Genomic DNA, 21,167 nt, shown 5'->3' on the forward strand with positions numbered 1-21,167 from the left:
GTATAAAGAACCGATTTATATGCACACAACAGGCGCACGGTGTAACTCAAGTTGCAGATGCTAAGCCGAGTGTGTCGGTATCCGGTCGGCTACTTGGAAACGGAATATTTATAGCTTGACTAGCTTCTCAGAAATCAGTCTATCTTGATCGATAAGTAAAAGGTTATTAGACTTTCAACTTTCAAAACTTCAAATTAAAGTATAGACTGGATAGATATTTTAGCAAGAAGTCAGTTCTGATCGTACCGTGACGTATTAAGGTATTGCGTCCGTGATTTATCTAAGTTGATTTTTGTCATATAAAACCGCACTGTTAGATGCTATTATGTACTAGTAGTAGTCGAAAGAACTACGCGTGTCTAATACAAGAACGCGAGATTAATTCTCATACAATTTTCACACATAAATCGTGTAATTTAAACTTAATATTAAAATTACAAAATTTTATAAATTATCTCTATTTATTAATAGTGTTGGCATTTTTCTTCTTTAAAATCTGAGAGCGCTCTCAGAAAAGGAAAAAAAAAGCTTAATTAATCCGATTAAAGATTTACATTCAAAGTATTATTTATCGTATATAAGTTAAAACTAATATCTGACGTTATTTAGGATCGAGGCCTGTATCGAATCAGATTTTTTTCAGAATCAGAATTGAGCGCTATAAAATTCCGAGCTATTTGAATTATAATTTGATTGATTCCCCAATCGTTATCCCTAACATCAAAAATCTGGAAACGCGCATTAAATTTACTGAAAATTCTTGAAAATACGTCTAGAGTCGTATTTTTTTTTTTTAACGCATCTTTAGTAATTTAATCCTTGTAGTCATTACGAAACTTATACGGTTTGAACGGCATTGTAAATCGTGAATACGGTTAACAGATAAAATATCAATTAAATATCAAACAGACAGACAGATAATATAGCGATCATAGATTAGAATTTTACCAGTTCTTAAAAAGAAACACAAAACAATTCAAGGAAAACGGCGTATCTTAAAAGCATTTTTAATGAATAGCACATACCAGTGTAATATTAGCTTGAGTAATTTTCAATCTATTACTTTAAAATGACATTACGTTTTAATGTAAAAATTCTTATCGCATATGAGATTTTGTTTTGTTACGCTAAAAACTTTCGATCACGTAATTAAATAACAGAACATAAATTAGAATTAATTTATAAAAACTTATATTCGAAAAATTATTTAAAATCTATAAATATAGGATAGTATAGTATCGGAACAACAAATTTAAAAGGTATTCTAATTTAGAACCTCTTTCAAAGAGCATAAATAGTAAGTTTGTGTAATGCCGACATGCTTCTAGACCCTTATTCGTCTCGCATTAACTCCCGTTTTTTTTTTATTATATCAGACCGTAATTAGTTTAAGATGTGATGACTCACCATTGTCTATTAGTGCTCGGTGCTAGCGGGTAGAATATTTAATGGTTTATATGACGGTGTGCGCTACAACGAAGCAAATGAGTTCTTAATGTAAAAATGATGCGGCAAATTACATTGCTAACTTAAGTTGTTTACAATTGAAAATAAAGATTCTTTATTTAAAATTCCGCCACGTAAAATGGGAAAGTTTTCCTTTCCTTTCTATAAGTACATATTATTATAATGTATTTTATAATATTTACATCAAAATACAGCTCAGCCTAGTAACACTATAGTACAAATTGAGTTGCTCTATAAAGAGAAACAACATTTAAAGCTATTGCTTCACCACTTATTATGTTTTTTATGTTTCAATATTCCAAAATGCTTTTATATATGTTTCAATATTCAAAATCGCATTTATGTCATCTTTATAACATATTAACCTCTTTTAAGATAAATCGTATAGAGGTTACATACATTAGAAATAAATAATTCAGGTTTTTTTTTTCATGTAAGTATTATATTTATTTTATTAATTTATTTTATTAAATGAGGTAATAAACACAGATTATTTTTAGATTCAAAATACAAAATGATGTTGGTGCCTTTTAAAAATCCCCTTAAAAAGTAATGGAAACTAAAAATATCGGGATAATATACTTAATGGGAATAATGTAAAAAGTAATGGGAATAGTTTCAATTATAAAAGTTTTTTTTTTTCTTTTTATATAATTTTGTATCTTTGCCAGAACGAACGATTACTGTATTCAAATATTACTTCATTAGTTCCCGTGTAGAAATATTATTTGATTTTAACAAGAATATAATTCTAATAGAAAAGAAATTAGAGAGAGAGAGAGAGAGAGAGAGAGAGAGAATAAATAAATAAAAACGCAAACTGAAAATAAAGGAAGACAATTGAATTGAGCTTAGTCAGGGTTGGGTTGGATATGGGTTGGGATATATTGTAGGTTTGGATACGAAAAATGATTCTCATCTTTACGTGTTAAGCCTGAAGGTCGTATTTCCGCGTACCACTTTCTTGGGAACATCTTTTAGGGTCATTTGCAAGTAGCCTCTTAATAATAATACAACAATATAGTATAAGCAAATTTATTAAACAAAAAAAGTTTTTTTTTTTCTATCTACACTTACGCCTGCTCAAATGATGAATTCAATTGAAAATGTACTATTATCATTCTAACTCTTTGTATCAGCAAAAATGCTGCTTAGAAACCAGTTCTTCGCCAAGTTGTTTATATCGAATCCAAAAACCATTAAATCGAAGATTTTAATTAAGTTTCATGCCGCCCCTCTTGTAGAAACTTTAGACATTTGAACTGTTTTATGATAAAAAAAAAAAAACTTATGAATCGAACGGCTTAAAGTGAATGAAGAATCGTAATAAAATGATCCAAACATATACATATATAAACGTATATAACAATTGATTAAATTATTAATCATCAATGAAGTTAATACGCACGTAATGTAAGGTGAAGTAACTGAATAAAAATATTACTAAAGCGTCTCAGGTCAATGGCCTTCTAGGATGCGGTGAGCAGCATATCACCTTTGCTTTGGATTGCGGCTTTACAATATATTATATTGTGAATATTCTATTCGGGCTATATTATATTATTACTTTGTAAATGAATACTATATTTGTATTGAGATAGTTTGTTTGACCATTTCAGTGGATAAATTTAGGTCTCTTTACTGGTTAATATTTAAAAATGGTGTTTTAAATAAATTATTATCTTACCTAATACAATGTGACGATTGTGGATATATTAAAAAAAAGACGTGTGGCACTCGGAGACTGCCGCGGTAAAGCTATTGCATAGCATTTTTTATCAACTTTATGCAATTATAAATCGACAATAATAATTTAATATTAAAACAACAATAAAATAAGATCCGGCGAGAAACTCAGCGGGCTAACTTTCAATGAATCTGCTACATTGTGAGTATTCCATTTTGACCGCGCACTCACTAGAGGGCGCTACATGGGATAGAGACACGCCTTTGGATGCTAGTTCTAGTTCTCATTCGCCCAGAATCAACAGTTTAGCTAGTTTATTTTTAATGCCACTCCAATCACTGAATGAGTAGTAGGAGTAGTAACAAAATTCTTCGACCAAGCGATAGAAAATGGCACGCCCAACGCATTGTAATGTGATATAACTTTCTATTTTACAATTCGGTTTGTCGCCGATAGATGGCGCTTGACGCAAAAGCTGAATCGCGCTATCGTTTTGTTACCCACGAAATTATATCACATATTTTGATAGTACATAAATCGGTGTTTAGACTTCTTACTTTAAACACTACACAAGCGCAACGTGTGAATGTGTTGAACGCAAGCTACATAGTAGGCGTAGTGAGGGGTGGAAGGTTTTTTTCGTTACGGAATTTCACGATTCCACTCTCAAGCCGCGCTCAAGGCCCGCGAAAAAACTATGCAATAGCTTCATAATTTGAATGCTTAGATTTTATAAGTAAATATTTTAAACTACAAAGATAAGCGAGTAATGTATTATTAGTCTCAATAAAGTCGAGTAGTCCATAGCAGAGCCACGACGCGGCAAAGGTAGAGAGGGGTTTCCATCGCGAGTGACTCGTAGGCGCGTAGTACATACATAACACCGCTGTCTTTGACTTTTGATTCCGAGTAACATTCGTGTGACGAGTTTCATACGATCCTTGTATAAGTATCTACTTAATTTTTTTTAAGTCGTCGTGGCCTAAAGGATAATACGTCCGTTGCATTCGTATCTAGCGATGCAACGGTGTTCGAATTCCGCAGGCGGGTACCAATTTTTCTGATAAAATACATACTTGACAAATATTCGATTGACTTCCACGGTCAAGGAATTACGTCGTGTAATAAAAATCAAATCCGCAAAATTTTAATTTGCGTAATTACTGGTGGTAGGGCATCTTGTGAGTCCGCACGGGCAGGTACCACTGCCCTGCCTATTTCCGCCGTGAAACAGTAATGCGCTTCGGTTTGAAGGGTGGGGCAGCCGTTCTAACTATACTGAGACCTTTAGAACTTATATCTCAGGATGGGTGGCGCATTTACGTTTTAGATGTCTATGGGCTCCAGTAACCACTTAACACCAGGTGGGCTGTGAGCTCGTTCACCCATCTAAGCAATAAAAAATAATTTAAAAAAAACCCTAAAAATGTAACTTATCACTCTCTGGTTCCCGTAAAGGGATGGGGAATCCTAATTTGGGGCCAGATAGATACGTGATTTTTCTTCGTGTGGGATTATTTATTAAATTAAACTATAAATAAATAAATATTTACTAACAATCACGCCACGTTAACTGGTCCCGTGCTAAGTTCGTAAAGAACTTGTGTTAGAGGTACCAGATAACGGATATAAATGTAAGATTTTTATTATACACATACATATATCTAATATACATCCATAACCCTGGAAGAGACATTTTATATTTATCATACAAACATCCTCCCTTGGCGGGATTCGAACCCGCGATCCTCTTGTATAGTGACCATGTCACTTACCACTACACCAGACGGCCGTTAAAGCTATTTTACTATGAAATTTATTTACTATGAAAGCTCAATGAAAAATCAGGCTGTGGTGAATATTTAATAACGTTATTTAACAGCAGTGAACCTTAGTCAACTGATGACGATAACATATTCGATTGCAATTTCCTATATAAACTGTGATGTACCGAAATTATTTGTTAGAACGGATAGATCTATTATATCAGAGTAAAATCCTCCCATATTATTTTTAACTTAAGACCTTGAAAATAATCCATAACCTCACCAAGCGTATATTTAAGACCTAAATAATAAAACACGCGATCAACTGGAATTATGATCTCATCATATATTTCGTACTGAAGAAATAATTGTTGTGCGATTTTTTTTGTCGTCGACCACGATCATGGTTATGATTGCATTTATAATCGAGATGCACCACCACACAGGCTGCATAATCTCGGGTTATTATATCCGAAGCTATAATTAATATGCTTCGTAAATTTAAATAAAATAATTTTTGCCGTCGGTAAGGTACCAGATTGTTAAATTAATACAAAACGAATTGAATATTAATTAAAGTAAAAATGTAGTTTGCTTGTTTTGTGTTATTACTGGAATCGTGTTTGGGCAGATATTATGTGTATGGAAAGATGTAAATTGAACCAAACACGTGGAGTTAAGTGAATTAACCTCATTCTGATCGACCTATTTTAAGCGGAGAGACACAGAGTGATGGGTAAAGTGGATGGAAGATGATCCAGAGGTCGCAGCCAACAAAGATGTGGTGACCAAGTGTCTGAGCATTTTTTTTATTCGAGCTCACAGCCCACCTGATGTTAAGTGGTTACTGGAGCCCATAGACATCTACGACGTAAATGCGACACCCACCTTGAGATATAAGTTCTAAGGTCTCAGTATAGTTCCAACGGCTGCCCCACTCTTCAAACCGAAACGCATACTGCTTCACGGCAGAAATAGGCAGGGCGGTGGTACCTACCCGCGCGGACTCACAAGAGGTCCTACCACCAGTAATAACCCAAATAAAAAATTTGCGGGTTTGATTTTTATTACACGGTGTTATTCCTTCACCGTGGAAGTCCCACCAAGCATCTGGACACGAGACAGAGCCACGCACTTCACTGTGCCACTGACCGACTTAAGTGACTACAAATCACAAAAAAGGTCACAGGCGGGCTTGATCAGCACGATGCTCAGCAATCGATTGAAGGAGGAGTATCTTAAGCGGATGTGATGTGAGAGGAACACGTCACTCTTTAAAAAAAAAGAGAATCCATGGAACATATTTAACTATATATACAGGATGTGGTTGAAAACTCCTTTAACGAGCTATCCACGCATTACAATACTAGATTCTCGCACAAAAAAGGTTATGTCGGTCTTCTATTTTTGATTTGAGGTGGTTGTCATACCACAATAGCGCCAAAGAAACCATATTATCTTGTGAAACATCGATTTTTCTAGCTTCACCTTTTCAGCGGCATTGATATATATGTGCACGTTGGTTTTTATTTTAATTATTTATATATTTAATTCAATAAATTATGTAAATTTATGTTTTTTGTAGTTCTAATGTTCACCCCTGAAGAGGTCAATAGGTATATTAAAAACAAACACACATACACACAACACACACAATACACACAAACACACACACACGAACACACACACACACCGCTCATACCACGTTCAGTCTTAAAAATCGAGTTCAAGATAAATTTGTGTACAGGTTACATCAAAATCCTGAACCCAAGAGGCTCGTAATTTATTCCATGAATACTAAAGTAAATCTCCCTTGCGCTAAATTAATTTCTACCTTATCTTAAATCAGAAAATAATCTTAGTTTTCAGTATGCGTTTATTTAAAAAATATTTTTGAATTCTGTTCATTGCGTTTATATTTCTACAATAGAACAGTTTTTGATTTACCAGATTATCATTTTTAGAAACTGCATTATATTAACAATACTAAACTGTACTATATTTTAGAAAAAAATTACTACTACTAGAAATTTTATTTTGTATAAAATTTATCTTCAAATATATAAAGCACTAAGACTACCTCAAACATTATTTATTGAAAGTAAACAAATTTCTTAGTCCCTATGATAATAATAATAATAATAATGTTTAAAAGTCCCAGTTCCAAATATCTTGATAAAAGAGGTAAGTGATAAACACAAAGTGATGAAATTTTGTAAAATAGGTTTAAAAATATTATGTATGTGTTGTTAAAAACAACATTTCACACATGTCAACGAACATACAAATTGTATGATAATAATATAAATTGTATATTAAGGAAAATTATTCAGGTTATTTTTCCGAAGGTCAATTTGTAATAAAACAAAATATGAGACCCAAAACAGCAATCAAAAAATTCCAAAGCATATTTTAAAAAAATTACACAAATTGTGACAAAAAAAGCAATATTTAAAAAAGACATAAATTTTCTCGTATCAAGTGAGATCTTGAAGTAATAAACAAACTTTCTCAAGTTTCGTCAAATTTTACAAGATTAAAATTCTCGGTCCGAGATATATCCCGACAGGTACCTACCAATCGGCTCCAATCAACGGACCCGTGTTATGTTAAATTTTATCAAAGTCATTTTCATCGAGGTTGATTGTTTATAAATTCTATTTCACTTTAACCTTGTGAACCGAACGATATTCTAAGAATGCGATAAAATAGTAATAATTTAAAACTTGCACCGGTTCAAATGACATTACTTTTTAGGACAGTGTTCGCGCCCAGTTAATGAATTTACACCAAATTCACAAATCTGATTAATTGTAGGTATATAATACATACTCTATTTTATTTGGTACTTTTCTTTTTTTTTAAAAAAACCAACTGTTTTCAATATATTTTTATCGATAACACAAAAATTTGTCGATATCTAATAAACCAAAGAAAATGTTCGAGTCAGCGCTTTCGCGTGACTTTAATTACTCTTAGTATTAATCAATTACGGTAGGCAGCAGCTTGACGTTGCCCCTGGCATTGCTGAAGTCCATGGGCGACGGTAATCACTCACCATTAGGTGGGCTCGTTCGACTGTCTACAAGGGCAATAAAAAAAAAAAAAAAACCTGGTATTAAAATCTAAAATATTCTTCTGCTTAAATAGCGCTAACAGAATATATTTATCGTATTAAACTAAAAATAGCATTAACAGTTAAAAGAACTTTTTGAACCACCATTTTAATTATTCCTGCAAAAAATTAGACCACTACCGTTCAAATCAAATTTTGGGACACTAACTCTTTAAGAATTTTACTAAATTGACACTAATGGAACGTGGTCATCTGCCATATAATGATATTTAAATTCTATGTGATACGGTTTAATGTTATTCTATTTAATTAAAAAACATGACGACTTCTAGAAACGCTTGATTTTACTGCCCATTACAAGACCTTACATAAAATCAATGCTTGCAATGATGATGTAGTAAACTCCAAAACAGATAATAAATTTGGAAGGAAACGGTATATATAAACTGTTTTATCTTTACCTATTTATATTTAGATATTCAATTTAGAAATTTTAAAATGCGCGCACACAATTCTGTTACCGTACTGAATAATATTTCATGGAAACAGTCTTACATGCAATAATGAATCCAAAACCTCATACGTATTATAGGGATAAGTCTTCATCCATATCGCTCTAGGGGGATACCAAATTAATACAGAATCCATAATAAATCAGACGATGGCAGGTGGAATCGGTCGCAACCAGAGTATAGCCTTAGGACTTTAGAAATTACCGTGGACTTGGGACTGGGACAATAATAAGGCATACCCTTGATGTCGGTCGAATATAAATTTGAATATCTCGAAGTAACAATTAGCGCGGGCTATTCCGCGTGGCACGCGATTTTCGAATTCCGTTCCTAAGTTATTAATGTGACAGACTTAATAGCTCGTTTCCTTTCGATGCGAATTAGAAAAATTGATGATATTAGAACGCATTCGTATTGACATTGATTTTAAAAATCTCGATGGTAAATCTAGCGTATAGAAGCGTTCGTCGAAGTCGTGAGCGCAGCTGTAATTAGCTAGACGCCGTACACTGAACCACGCGTCGATTTCACAGCGTCTTATTGCCTTTTGAAAGTTCTCTCTTGACCCTACACGAAGAATTGCGCAATATATTTTTTTCTCCATACACGTTCAATTTGCTTTGACGTTAAGGACGAATTTCAAAAGTATCCTGTACACCTGCGCTCGGAAAATAAAAAAGGTAGTTTATTTTAATAAAAATAAGTCAATACGCTGCCGTCGGGCATCTGTTATCAAAGGTAAAGATCTTCTGTTACAAAATCTTGGTGCTGAACGATGAATTTCGTAAGATATTTTCGGTAGTTTAAAAATTCCAGTTTAGTTGCGTTTTTTTTCCCTTCTTATTTTTTTGTTCTTTCGTTAATAAATCGTACTGTTTTTTTTGTTTCACGTTTAAAACAGTTAATGTTTTCGAACGCGAATCATCCGTTCGTTAATTGCCAAAGAATTGCCAAACTCAATTTGTTGGAAAGTTTAATAATTCTTTTTTCTTTGATAGCAAATATTTCGTGCACATCTGGTCGTTCATCTCGCGTGCTAACGGATTCCATTTCAGTGTTTCGGATTGTTGAGATGCCATTATTTTCGAATCGATTTAGACAGGTAAACGTATTATTTAAAAATACGTTTCGGTCGATCGCGTGCCCTCGCCAAACGTTTTTTTATCTTCGTCATATCATACCACTTAGGCGCTACGCTCGCGTGATATTCTTATCCAGGTAATATAAAGCATCCAGACCACGCCGAAACCTACTTTTAATGGCCAAACAGATAAATATATTAACGTGTTTTCTTTATTTCCTAAAATTTACTTAGTTCACGCGTGAAGACGACGCATGTTTGTTCAATAAACATGCTAATACCATGAAGATTTCACATGGACTTCATATGGATGAATCAAAATCGAAACTTTAATTTTATTGGTTCATATAACTTCACCGTGCTATTGAATTAAAATGATAATTAAAAAAAAGCTTTCATGATCTTTAATTACGAGTAATGTGGCTCGTTGGAATGAAACGAGTTCAACCACCTGTTCGCACCCAAATGTCTGTAATCCCAACTACAGTCTTCTGACGTCAACTACCTTTTAAGGCGTACTCTATTTACGATAAGCTTATCTCGTTCTTGTCTAACAGATTGCTTACATTTATATTGCGGATCTTTGTGGCGAGGCTTGGGGGAGACCTATGTCTAGCAGGGAAAATTTGGGGACTGATAGATTGTTGCGGGTAAAAATCGTTACAATTCTTCGAAATATTCTACACTTTTCAAAACACTTTGAAATCAAACGGGTCGGAAAATCATTTGAAAAACATATGATTGGGAGATTTATCAATTATTGGCGGCATCGATAGTTAAAGAAAGATAAATATTAAAAAAAAGTGGTGCTCAAATGTGACTTGATTGTGCTTAATCGCACGGGAACCTTTTTATTCTGGTATGCGATAAGTGCGTCCATGTTTCTTTACGTAACATTGAGAATTTCGTTTTAAAAATACCAACTTAAAAGCCTTTAAGGTAAAAAATATATACGGGTAAAATTTTTGCATGAAATTTAACGGTTCCAATTCCAATAATGCCATTGAGTCCGGCTTCAGATCGTTGCAAGTGAAGGTGTTTTCTACAGCGTTTCCGTGAAAGGTACGATCTCTATCAATGTGGGGACGACTTGAGGTAGAAGAGGAGGAAATATAGCCCATAGGCTCCTTGAAAGTAATAAAAAAATCCCAAAACATCGAAAGGTTGTTTGAACTTCAATTATGACTCTTTTTTATATATAAATGAACGATCTTACTTCCCGCCTTATGTAAAGTGGTCTCCAAAACCGGTAATGTTAGGTACCTTAATCTTAAGGGACTTAAATACCGCAATCCATCTTGAAATGAGGTCAACGTCAACCCGAATGCACTGGGACCAAATAGGTAGTGTGGTAATGCCTACTCCTGTATGATGCCCGTAATTACGAAAATGTATACATACAGTGTACATTTTTATGCTGTGACTTAGCAACAGCTTTATAATATTACCAAGAGCTTGCTTACAAAGCAACCAGCTCACAATTTCCAAGAATCAGCGGTCCTGTACTAAACAACTCACATTTTTAAACAATAGAACATGTATTTCATTTATGTCATACGGATTATCTTAAACTTTTATCTACCCAGAGCAATATTCGTACTTAACACTATGTGTTTAAAGCTTACATTTGTGAAATTTGTATTATTGCTACTCAAGCGTGGGCCGACAAGACGTATGCTTATCGTCGATTCAGAATTTCTTCGCTACTTAATCCAGTTTTTAAAAGCCATTAAGCTTGTAGTAGCAATCTGTATCGCTTGTTTTTATACTAACATTATTAACAAAACTCATGATGTATATTTATTGTCTCGGAATATGGAATAATCTTTTTTCTTGTCAAAAATTTTTTTTAACACTGCCTTTAATAAATATGTGAATTAAGTTCTGGTAACTTCTTCAAGACGAAGCTCCGACTAAGAGAAACCGTCTTCAACTCCTAATATCTTACAGCTCCGACGATCATTAATTTGTTCGTTTATCACCTACCTAATTGAATCGAAGAGTCCATTTATCGGATTTACCATTGCAAGCACTTTCAGAATAAATCCATTACGGCTATTGCTCAAGAACGCTTCTCTGGAAATATCTCCGAGTGGTTTTGAGGAGTCTCGAAAAGCAAATAGCGACCGGTCGGTTGTCCAAACAACTCGACCGAACCGTTGTGGCCTCTAAGCCTATGCTCACATCCAACAAGTATTTGTATTTACATTGACATCCTCTGCTATTTGTATATGAATATTGTAATTACTAACTAGGACGTATACAACTGTTTTAAATTCAGCTTTTAAATGACATCGTCGGCTATGTTTATTACACATAATATTTGTCTATGTCTTGTCTGGTATATTCTGTAATTGCTTAACAAAAGATCTTTAGTTTAGTTTTATATTTCCCTGAGAGTTCTTTACGCATCTTTTTTAAGTTTGGAAAAAAATAAAATATTCCAAAATTGAATGTCGCATTGTTTATCAACATAGAAGAAAGGTATTCCACGCGACTCGACGACCATTAATCATACGACTGGCTCTACCATCTCTGCCAGAGATAAAATCCAGTACGCACACTGACATAACAAATGTTTGTTAAACGTAATCTCGCACACAGACGTTCCAAGCAGGTAGAGATTCCATAATCTCTTTGAAGAAATCAAATGCGTAAGTCATTTGTTGTTTGACAACAAAAAAAAAAGGAAATTGATGATTTTCTTGTTTACAATTACTTGATTGTATGAATACTATCATATTCACATATTAAAAATGATATATTTATATTTCTACGTTCTCACATCGATAATCGATTTGAGATCAACCATCGACGTCCAATAGGGTATTAGTGGTGATAGATTGGCACTACCTATAGTGTGACATTGCAATCCAATGGAAATAAGCGAAAAAAAGTATACTACTATATTCCAGCTTAGCTTACAGAGACAATTCTCGGCTAGTTCCAAACGGAACGAATATTATGACAATCGTCTTTAGCCCACTGAGTTTCTCCCCGGATCTTCCCAGTAGGGTTGCGTTTCCGATCCGGTGGTAGATTCTGCGAAGTACTGCTCTTGCTAGGACCAGTGTTAGCAACACACCCGATTTGGCCCCGTGAGCTCACCTACACGTCAAGGAGAAGCTGAAATAGCATCTCAAGGCTATCAGCAAAGAAGGAAAAAAAAAACAATCGTCACAACAAACAAACCTCTATTAAAAATCAGAAAAGTGTTTAACAATAAAGTGAATTATGTAAATTTACGTAGAGAACTAATCCCTAAACGAAAATGTTGAATCAATTAATAAGCTTCCAAGGTATATATTATTCCGTGACACTGGTCCTGTAACAGAAAAATTTGAATCTATAATTAGTTTAACTCTCATGCCTATAAGCCTATATAACATTTCACTATCGCATTAAACATGATCAAGTCAAGATTGAGATAACTTATAATAATTTTTGTTATTATACGTGATGGCATTCGGGGACAGTAAAATGTTTGAAATGAGAAAAGTATTGATGCTATCTGCCCTAGAGGTTGGCTACCCACAGGGATTGAGATTCTCTGCGCTCGACCAGTCGTCCTTGGAGGCTTGGAATCTGTAGTACCACTTTTAATGTTTTCACTTGGTCGTTTCATAAAAGTAAATAATATTCAAAGCTACGTCTATCTACATTTGAATAAATTTCCATTAGTAGACAAAATTTTGATAGTGATAGTAAGGCTATAGTAATGGTGCCTACAAAAAAAAAACAAATATAAAATATACATACATATAAAGATTAAATAAATAAATACAATACACATTAAAATAAATATTGTAACAAACATTTTCGTTTAAAGAATTTTCCCATGGAATTTAAGAAACAGGTAGCATAACAAAGTGTTGAGGAAAAAATCTCGTTCAAACCGAAAGCCGATCCCAAAGTTAATCCTGTTAACGAAATAAGTTTTTGGTTGGATTCACTTAAAAACGTCTCTGACCATCACACTACATCGAGCTTCGAAAGGAAATAATCACGTTATTTATTACTATGGCTTTTAGGAACCATCTTTAATCTGTTTTAAGCACGTACGCACCGATTTTTGTGGGAGATTAAAAGCAACGATCGAATTTAGAACTTTTTCGGATAGTAATAAACATTTATTAGGCGGGACAGAACATAAACTAGATTCTAAACTAATGAAACCAATTACTATTCCATTGTTAACTATTCGAAAATTCTTATCGTGTGTAGATATTGGATGAAAAATCAATTAAATTTTCTATAATATTTTAGCGTACTACCCCTTAATTAACCTTATCTTTTGGCGTATATTGTGCAATGATTAATTTTATTGTTTTACAGTTGCAATAAATAGTACAAATTTAAAGTATTTTTATTATAACCTATCTCGATTTCTCCGAATTTTGATTTGGTCTTATCATAAATGTTGTATCAAGTAATTTTATTACAATTTATATCGTTTTCATAGTAGGTTAACGTCATGATCAACTGTAAGCTTACGACGATTCAACATTACAAATTGAGCTTACTTGTAAACAAACTGACACCGCTACATAACGTTGAGGTTTTCTGTTCCATATTTATAAATATGAAACTCAAATTAACATTTTTAATACCTTCCCCACATGAGAAGGATCCAATTAAAACGATACAAAAAGATTACGTACGATTATCTCAATTACGTCCAACATTAAAAGAGGATTTATGACGTAGCCAAGATTAACACGCATCTATCCTCCAGTCTAATTGCAGCTCCGTCTGTAATAAATCATTTATCTGAATCCCAATACAAAATGTTAAGGATTCTAATTGGATTTGTACATAGAGATGGGACCTATCAATATAGCTTGATTAATGATATTCCCGTACCTCGGTATAATTGCTAGACGTTGGACCATCATGAATCAAACGCAGTGTTATAAATCTGATAAGTGGAACTCGTTCTTTATCCACTACAACTTGCCAAGCTACTCGATTGGGCTCTGTGCTCTAGTTTTTCTTTTTATTTCTCTTTATCTGTATTATAAACAACTGCATCCGTTATCTATTTGACGTTTTAATCTAATCTTTCTATTTAATTAGTTCACGAATCGAGATTCATTAGAATGTTTTACTGTAGAATAGGATGGAGAGGATTCGAGCAACCAACCATATTTTTAGTTGTTCGTTTGATTCTAATGCGTTTTAAATCATTCACGTCTTTCAAAGTTAGAATCGTCTGCTATCAAATTGTGTTAGCGATCGTAAATGACTAAAAATCATTGACGAATTTCTAAGATATTGTCTATGCAGAGAGATTGTAATAAAATTATTAGCAATATAAAAAAACATCACGACGTGAGTATCGGGTTTCGTCAAACAATACACGAACCGTGAAAAATTGTGTTTTGAAACTATTCAAGCGCAATCATAATGAAGTTATTCGATACTCACCTGTCTTGAGTTTCTTTTTTTATTTCAGTCTGGGTGTTCACCCTGTTTTTTCCAACTCCTAAAACCGTCACTAGAGAGCGCTGTAATACGCAAATCCGTTGTCATGATACCCTTGTCATAAGTGACACTGCATCCGTAGATTATTGATTTTTTACTTTAATATACAAGTTTTTCTAATCCAAGTTTATTTTAATAATCATCCCTCGGAAAGTCGAACATGGTCCAATACGAGCCAGATAAGAAAACAACTAATGATAAACAACAATTTTAAGTGCAAAGAATGTTACAAACCGTAATTAACACAAAACTATTTCGTTGCTAAGTACTAGTGAATGTGAAGAATGGGCCCGGACAGTTATATTAAAAAACCGATATTCAAAATAAGATATTTAAGGCAAAGATTAATTTCAAAAAGTCACCTGCGTCTAGAATAACAAGGGAATATATCGAAACGAGATTGCAATTATTGGAACAACACTGGTTAGTTTGAAGAAAATCACCAGAATGTTATATTGGGATGCGAAAATAACGAATATAGCTATTAAACAAAAGGTACAATAACAAACGTTACATCGCGAACAGCATTCTGGCCAGGCTGGTGGGCCAAAGGGCTTTATCTTCAGAGTCATCCAACGGTGTTAAACAAATACTCGATACGACAAATGATTGCTTGCACGCTTTATCTAACCTTGGTATACCTGTATCGACATGGGACATCCTGATTATATATCTCATCACAATAAAATTGGATAATGAATCCCAGAAACAATGGGAACAAAAACTAAGCGAACAGGCTGATCGATTGCCTACACTAAGCGAGTTCCAATCATTCCTGGAATCAAGATATCGAGCACTCGAGTTTTTAGAACCAAACCAAAGAAGAGAGTCTAGAGGCAAAGATGCAGTGGATAAACCGAAGGTGTTCAGCGTGACGACGTCTGTATCCTGCCCATTCTGTTCGGGACATCACTTGCTTTATCAATGCAAGAAATTTGTACAAGAAGCCATCGGGAATCGCCGGGACTTCATCCAGAAGAGAAAACTGTGTTTCAATTGCTTCGGAGCTAACCATTCGGTAACACAGTGCAAACGACGCACGGCTTGTCGGTGCTGTGGCCAACGTCATCACTCGCTGCTGCACCAGGAAGGCGGCACTCACAATCCGACCCTGGCGGGTCCTAGTCAGCCCACTAATCAACAGCGGGAGCCAGCACAAGAACCGCAGGCAGCGGATCACGTGGAGCGTGTTGTCAGCCATTTTTCTAAGAGTGAAATGAGATCAAGTAGTCAAGTAATGTTAGCTAGCGCATTAGTTTATGTATCCAACAAGGGTATGTATCACACACTTAGGGCATTGTTGGATCAGGGCTCTCAAGCCTCGTTTATTAGTGAACACGCAGTTCAACTTTTGCAGCTTTGAAGGTTGCCAGTTCTAAGTACCATATCTGGTTTAGGAGGAGAAAAATCTAGTATTTCAGTAAAACATATGGTTCAATTTAAAGTACAGTCCACATATAACTCTTTTAGCTATCCCGTTCAAGCCTATGTTTTAAACTGCCTAACATCCACTCTTCCTTCACAGAAAATTCAATTACAGGATTGGCCGGAATTGTTGCAATTGCAGATGGCTGATCCAGGATATGGTACACCAAGCAATATAGATCTTCTACTGGGCGCTGATGTGTATGGTCAGGTTTTGTCAGAAGGCATATTGAGAAATCCACCTGGAACCTTGACAGCTCAAAATACACAGCTGGGATGGATCCTGTCGGGACGAGTTTAAGTTAGTGGGGATACTCCTTACATTATTAGCGCACATACCCATGACAACTCAATCAATGATTTGCTGCGTCAGTTCTGGGAGATTGAAACTGACTAGCATCATCCACTTTTATCCAAGGAAGAAGAATCCTGTGAAAGATACTTTGAATCCACTACAACTAGGGACAGTTTGGGTCGTTATGTTGTAGGTCTTCCTTTTCGCGACAACAATCCACTTGCTCAAGAAGAAACTTGAAAATAATCCATTCTTGAAGCAAGAATAATCCAAGGTAATAAATGTAGCCACCTGGCTATGAATCATATAGAAGTAATTAATGACAAACAAGAAGCTGCTAAGCCAGGATGCGTTTATCTACCTCATCATGCAGTTGGTTGTTCGCGAGGACAAAAGTACAACGAAGGTCGGCGTTGTTTTCGACGCTTCGTGTAAGGGTACCAGCGGCAAGTCATTGAACAATGATTTATTGGTAGGTCCAAGGCTTCAACCAGAGTTACGACACATAATTATGAAATGGCGTACTTATCCTATATGTTTCGCAGCGGACATAGTTAAGATGTATCGAATGGTCAAGGTCGTACCAGAGCATACTGACTTCCAGATAATGTCACAAGGGTACTATCAAATGTAAGAAATCTAAAATTGTAAGACCAGTCTCCAAACTTTGCATTTTGCCTATCGCTTTTTAACATTACTTACCTGAATAACTGTAGATATTTCATGCAATGTATGTAACTTAAATGTATCTTTGGATGCATCAGCTATTAAGTATTTTGTTATTGTTTAGTTGTAAGTAAGTACGAACTGTTTAAAAGCAACCCTTGACTGAACTTTGTCGTTATTATGGTTTCTTTAATGTGTAATTTATATTTAGTTCATGTTGAGCAGTTCTTTATTGATTACTATTAGGTTAAGATGTTACGGTTTCATGGAGATGTTAATTGTACATGTAAAATTTTATGGCCTCATTGTTGGCTATGAACTTTTGTAGTTCATGGTGGGCGGAATGTTCACCCTGTTTTTTCCAACTCCTAAAACCGTCACTAGAGAGCGCTGTAATACGCAAATCCGTTGTCATGATACCCTTGTCATAAGTGACACTGCATCCGTAGATTATTGATTTTTTACTTTAATATACAAGTTTTTCTAATCCAAGTTTATTTTAATAATCATCCCTCGGAAAGTCGAACACTGGGAGGCGCCATTTTTTTCATTCATCTTCACCAAAACATGATACTGACATTAAAAAAGACTAAGCAAACGACGAAATATACAATCGAGGTACGAAATAGACATAAATAAACTCAAAAAAGCTCTCGGAATTATTGGTCACAAAAAAACTAATCTATCGCTATATTTTTACAATGTTGCTTGATAAAAACTGATGACTCATACCTATAATTATGGAAATATGGGAATGAAATTTAACTTAGTATTACATACAAAATGATTTGGCTCGCAAATAATTATTTAACACTAGCTGACCCGGCAGACTTCGAAGTGCTTCAATCGGTAAATAAAAGACCTAAGCTTTTGTATAAAATAAACTTAAAACAAACAAAAGGTATCCGTCCGACGGAGACACATCAAAGGAAAAACAAAATTGTTATTTTTATTTAATTCCGAGCATTATCATATTTATCTACCTTTTAAACCTTCTCTGGAGTTCCACAAATAATTCAAGACCAAAATTAGCCAAATCGGTCCAGCCGTTCTCGAGTTTTAGCGAGACTAACGAACAGCAATTCATTTTTATATATTACTAGCTGACCCGGCAAACATTGTTTTGCCATATATAAGATTTCTAGGGAATTTCTAGTGTAGAAAAAAAAACTAACTTATTGTGTGTAAGGATGTGGTAAATGAGTGAAAGAGGTATGTAGTGCTGTGAACGATGAGGGAATATATAATAAAAATAACAAAACCTCATTCAACCACATAATACCTCATTATAACAAAAAAAAAAAGTCCAAATAAAAAAAAAAATGTTAGGGGTGGACACAACCCTAATCACTTAGGGGTATGAAAAATAGATAGTAGCCGATTCTCAGGCTTACTGAATATGCATAAAAAAATTCATGAGAATCGGTCTAGCGGTTTCGGAGGAGTATGGGAACGAACATTGTGACACGAGAATTTTATATATTAGATATAGATTTAATTCCTTGTACGATCTACCAAATCAAACATTTATTAACACGTTGAGTGGTATTGCTAACCTAAAGCCATATACATATTACATAAGATAACTTACACACAAGTATACAATTTATCATATTGTGTATAAGTTATTATTCCACACATGTAACGTGACACATATAAATTTAAATAAGAAGACTATAATTCTGAAATTAACTCAAACGCTACGAAGTTCTCAGATAAACTTTCAATTCATCTTCTTTACGGTAAACATCTTGTTACAATGTGATATACGTGTAGCTAATCAGAAGCAGGTATATCAAATTACGGGCTTCGTACTTTGAAAATGATGGATTTTCATACAATCGCATGTTGCTTATTTTATTCTTCAAGGATGAGGATCCCGAAAACATTTCCTTAGTAGATGCTGAGAACATAAAAGGAATTATTAACATTCAAAATATCGAGTCTGTAAACTCGGTTCCAACTTTGCTAAAATTAATCAATCAGACAGAACAAGTAATTATTATATTTGTACAGATATAGGCTTGATTACTGTTTGTTTTATTGCTTAGATGGGTGGATGAGCTCACAGCCCACCTGGTGTTAAGTAGTTACTGAAGCCCATAGACATCTACAACGTAAATGCGCCACCCACCTTGAGATAGCGGAGATAGCGGTAGGCAGCGGCTTGGCTCTGCCCCTGGCATTGCTGAAGTCCATGGGCGAGGGTGACCACTCACCATCAGGTGGGCCGTATGCTCGTCTGCCTACAAGGGCAATAAAAAAAAAGATATAAGTTCTAAGGTCTCAGTATAGTTACAACGGCTGCCATACCCTTCAAACCGAAACGCATTACTGCTTCACGGCAGAAATAGGCAGGGTGGTGTTACCTACCCGTGCGGACTCACAAGAGGTCCTTCCTCCCACCAGTAAAATTCCCCGTTTAGTCTTTCTGAAAGCACGACAGTCTTATTTAGGCAACGGATTATTGAATGTGAACATTATTTGCCAAACGGTTTTAATGTACTCATTATGTGCACTGACAAAGCTACGAAAAGACTAGTAAGGTAGGTATTGCACCTGCCTCAAAGACCGGCGAAGTCGAGTACGCTGTACAATGAATGTTTGCGTCAGTCAGAGGTGAAATTGTGTGTGAAGCGGCAGCGGCCAGCCATCGCTCCCATTACGTCGGCTGCGTGTGCGCCGCAAACCGGCTTCGGTTGCACTATTGTAGCTTACTGTCTGACGAGATATAATAAAATTTAATATCAAAAAGGCTCTCTTCCATCTGCCGGGAACGTGTTATGAGCTTCTTCGGACACATTATGCGGTCTCCCGGACATGAATTTGAGAATCTCATAATTACGGGTAGCAGAAGGCAAGCGCGCCGTTGGCAGAACACCAGCCAGATGGTCAGATCTAGCAGGAGAAGCACTTGGTGGTAGTCTGTACCATGCAGTCCATGCCACTCATGATCGAGCACTTTGGAAGTACTTCGCATGTGGTCGCGATCCGCAGTAGTGAGGGAACGATATAGAAGAAGATCTAAACACAATAGGACAACAGAGAGTTCATTTCTGTAGCTTATTGTCTGACATATCTAAGCACAATTTTCTTCTAAAGACAGTTTTTTATTGATCTGTTTGTGCTCGATGAATTCCGAAATAAATCGAATTCAATGTGGTATTGAGGCAAATTGATTTAAGCACACAGCCGATTCCAATCGAATGACTAAGCTATAGTCATTGTTGGTGTCTATGAGTAATTGCTACCAATTTGTAGAATCTGAATCGTCTCAGTATTAGATTCCTTTTTTTTTAAATAAAGGCTAAAATCACACAATTCTAATGCAAATTTTCACTGAGTTCTACTTTGTTTTATATAATAATTTTTACAAATCGAAACCTTGATCTAATTTAAATTAATTTATATTACAATTATATTACGTTATACTTTAACATTACTTTATTTACATCTAATTGTATTATATCATCTAAACTTTAAAACATTATAATAAACCAGTTACATACCACACCGCATCTCGGTCCAGCCTCTTTGCCTCGCTCCATTAGTATTTTCCATTTATTTTTTGTCCACGTACCTGTCGACTTTTGGGGATTTGACTTTTTGTATAGTCGACCCCGCAACGAATACGGAATTTCTTTACTATAACAACAGAAAATAAATGATACTCCGTGTAGGTATGCGAACTGGGTAGGTACTGTATTA

At 34.9% G+C, this 21,167-nt stretch overlaps 1 protein-coding gene across 1 annotated transcript in view; it reads left to right on the forward strand.

Moving 5' to 3' along the window:
* Positions 1 to 21,167, forward strand: part of bowl (brother of odd with entrails limited) — a 48,122-nt gene that overhangs the window by 14,971 nt on the left and 11,984 nt on the right. The gene's annotated exons all lie outside the window — the stretch shown is intronic.

This window comes from Bombyx mandarina, chromosome 03 (genome assembly GCF_030267445.1).
Source record: "Bombyx mandarina strain Sakado chromosome 03, ASM3026744v2".
NCBI classification, from domain to species: Eukaryota; Metazoa; Arthropoda; class Insecta; order Lepidoptera; family Bombycidae; genus Bombyx; species Bombyx mandarina.